The sequence below is a fragment of the Neophocaena asiaeorientalis genome, unplaced genomic scaffold (genome assembly GCF_003031525.2).
Source record: "Neophocaena asiaeorientalis asiaeorientalis breed wild unplaced genomic scaffold, Neophocaena_asiaeorientalis_V1.1 scaffold25, whole genome shotgun sequence".
Taxonomy (NCBI): domain Eukaryota; kingdom Metazoa; phylum Chordata; class Mammalia; order Artiodactyla; family Phocoenidae; genus Neophocaena; species Neophocaena asiaeorientalis.
Genome location: NW_020172492.1, coordinates 1,004,981 through 1,008,331, shown reverse-complemented (window position 1 = coordinate 1,008,331; position 3,351 = coordinate 1,004,981). Strand labels below are relative to the sequence as shown.

Below are 3,351 nucleotides of genomic sequence, written 5' to 3'. Positions count from 1 at the left end.
CCACTGTGCCCAGAGAGCGGGGTCCACATAAAAACACTGCAGCCCTCACAGCAGTCCTGTAAATAGTGATGAAGTTCCAATTCCCAGGTGAGGGGAAGACAGATCCTTAAGTAAGTAATCCACCATTCTGTAAATCCATGAAAGAATAATTTTGCAATGTTTATCAGTAATTTAGAAGTCTTCTCATTATGGTAACAAATGATCATTTATAGAAGTCTCTTGTCATTAACTGGAACTCAATGATTTCATTTTCTGAATAGGCAATTATGAATAGTCTTCTACTAAATTGTAATTCTCTACTTCCCTCTTATTAAAAAAAAACCTGTAATTATGGGTTGTAATTTTTGTAGTTAGCAGTATCTTTCCAGTTTCTACTTGCAACTAGAGACAATCTTGTGACACACTTCTGGCCAAACTACGGAAGTATAGCAAGGAGGAGTTTTGGAGAAAACATCTTAAGGAGTATATATCTTCTGACTTTAGGAAACAATGTAAAGTCAAGTCCAGTTATTACATCTAGAGATGATTATAGAAGTCAGTTTTTCTCAGAGTTCATATTCTCCAGATGACATTTATTTCTCCTTTAGTGTCATCGTGATCCCAATTTAGACTTTCTACGGTCTTTAGACTAGGTGTTATGTTTAATAAACTCCAAAACACACAGCACAAAAAGAAGGATTACTGAATAATCATAATAAACATTCTCATTTAAGAAAAGGACAAGCTTTTCACAAAGATGTGGCTGAAAGGAAAGAAGGAAACTCCTGACCCTCCCAAAGCTGAAGCCAAAGCAAAGGTTTTGAAGGCCAAGAAGGCAGCACTAAAAGGTGTCCACAGCCACACAAAAATCGAAGACCCATAGGTCACCCACCTTCTAGAGACCCCAGACACAGCAGCTCTGAAGGCGGCCCAAATATCCTTGGAAGACCACCCCCACTATGCCATCATCAAGCTCCCCCTGACTACTAAGTCAGTCATGTAGAAGGTAGAAGACAACAGTAAACCACAGACTTGCGTTCATCATGACATCAACCCCAAGAGCACCAAATCCAGCAGGCTGTGGAGAAGCTCTATGACATGGAAGTGGCCAAGGTCAATACCCTAATCAAGCCCGATGGAGAGAAGAAGGCATATGTTCCACTAGGTCCTGACTGATGCTTTGGATGTTGCCAACAAAATTAGGTTCTTCTAAACTTATTTACAAAACAGAAACAGACTCACAGACATAGAAAACAAACTTATGGTTCCCAAAGGGGAAAGGTGGGGCGAGGGATAAATTAGGAGTTTGGAATTCATGTATATACACTACTATATTTAAAACAGATAAACAACAAGAACCTGCTGTATAACACAGGGCATTCTATTCAATATTCTATAATAACTTATAAGGGAAAAGAATCTGAAAAATAATAGACATATGTATCACTCTGCTGTCACCTGAAACTAACACAACATTGTAAATCAATTATACTCCAATATAAAATAAAAATTAAATTAAAAAAAGAAAAAAATAAACAGAATCCAGCTGGCTAATTCTAAATATAAATTTTTTCATCATAAAAAAGGGCACACAGGTACAAAAAGAGGAACAGAGAGTGGGCCCAACTCCATAGCATATACTACATTGTGCTAGAGTGAAATGCCAAGGTCTTCGAGCTGTGAAGTGAGCACTTTCACCAGAAATCTATCCACTCTTGTAATTTTCTCTGAGTGAATATTTTTTGCTCTTCCATCCATGTTTATATCTAAAAGGAGTGTAGAGGAGGACTTCACTTTCCAGAGCTGGATGGTGTTAACAGTGAGGCTTTCTTTTTCACAGGTATAAGAACTGAGCTGTATTCAGAGGTTGAGAAATCATAGATTCTTATTTGTTAATCTTCTTGTCAATAATTTCTCAAGATTTCATTAGCTGTGTATCTTTTCAAATAATTCAGAACTAGTAACTGCAATGACAATAGTTATCCATTCATATTTTTAATATGGACCTCATTTTTAAAAAAAAATTATCCCTGCTATTAACAGATGTGCTCCTTCTACAACGGTTAGAGTAAATTAGGATTTTTTGCCCTTAGCCCAATCTGAGAATAAAACTTATAATACTTAAAACTGAGGGCTATATTATAGTAGAATAAGCAGAGTAACAATTTAAAGTAAGAGAGTAACAAAATCTTCACTATCTTCTACCCTATTTTAATCCAGTCTGTTCCAGACTTTATGGTTTGCCATTTACAACGACCTGCTCTGAGATCCAATTTCAATATTATGAAGGACTTGTGCATCAAATGTGATATAAAAATGATTTTTTATTAATATCAAAAATGGAATGTATGTTTATGTAACAGAATGTTATGCTAATGCTTCATCAGGTATGCCTAGATTTAGGAGCTCAAGTAATTACATTAGAGTTTTTTTTTTTTTTTTCGGTACGCGGGCCTCTCACTGTTGTGGCCTCTCCCATTGTGGAGCACAGGCTCCAGACGCGCAGGCTCAGCGGCCATGGCTCACGGGCCCAGATGCTCCGCGGCATGTGGGATCTTCCCGAACCGGGGCACGAACCCGCGTCCCCTGCATCGGCAGGCGGACTCTCAACCACTGCACCACCAGGGAAGCCCTACATTAGAGTTTTATGTCTCTATTTTGTGGGTGCCCTTTGCATTCCTTGCACTGAATTTGATGATAGCTTCTCTTTAAATAGAGTGAAAGACAGCTGTCATGAGCTTCACATTACTCTCTGTATAGAATTCCTAACCTAAAATCAAAATGACTTTTCACAAAGCCTACAAATTAGTTCCAAGAAACATCGTGATTCCATGTTTACCCTTGTATAAGGGGTTAGGAGTGACATAATTTATGACCTGTTCAAACTACAGAAATTGTTGCCTGTTTATAGATGAGCCTCAGAAAAGGTTAGGGAACACCTGCTTTCTTTTTTGTTCAGCTTTACTGAAGTATAATTGACATATAAAATTGTGAGCTATTTAAAACGCACCTCATGGTGACTTGGATCTACATTATGAAAGGATTCCTCCCATCTAGTCAATTAATACATTCATTACCTCACATATTTATCTTTTCGTGTGTGAGACAACATTTTAGTAATAATAAATAAATCAAGCGATCACTGGTCCAAGGAAGAATATCAAGGCACCAGTCTATAAACAGGGGGCCAAGGTCTGAACGTTAAAGGCAGTGGAAACAGCCTTCAACATGACTGGACCTTTAAAATCTAAGGTCTTGCTGTCTAACTCTGTTGTTAGGATGCTTTACCTAGCTCACTGAGTATGTCATCCTATTGTCTTCTGGCCTCTACTTTTCCTGATTTGAAGTCAGCTGTTTAGAGTATTGCTCCCA

At 37.9% G+C, this 3,351-nt stretch overlaps 1 pseudogene; it reads left to right on the top strand.

The window, feature by feature from the left end:
* The first annotated feature begins 736 nt into the window (after nt 1-736).
* On the top strand, nt 737-1,192 carry LOC112395134 (60S ribosomal protein L23a pseudogene; annotated as a pseudogene).
* The last annotated feature ends 2,159 nt before the right edge of the window (nt 1,193-3,351 follow it).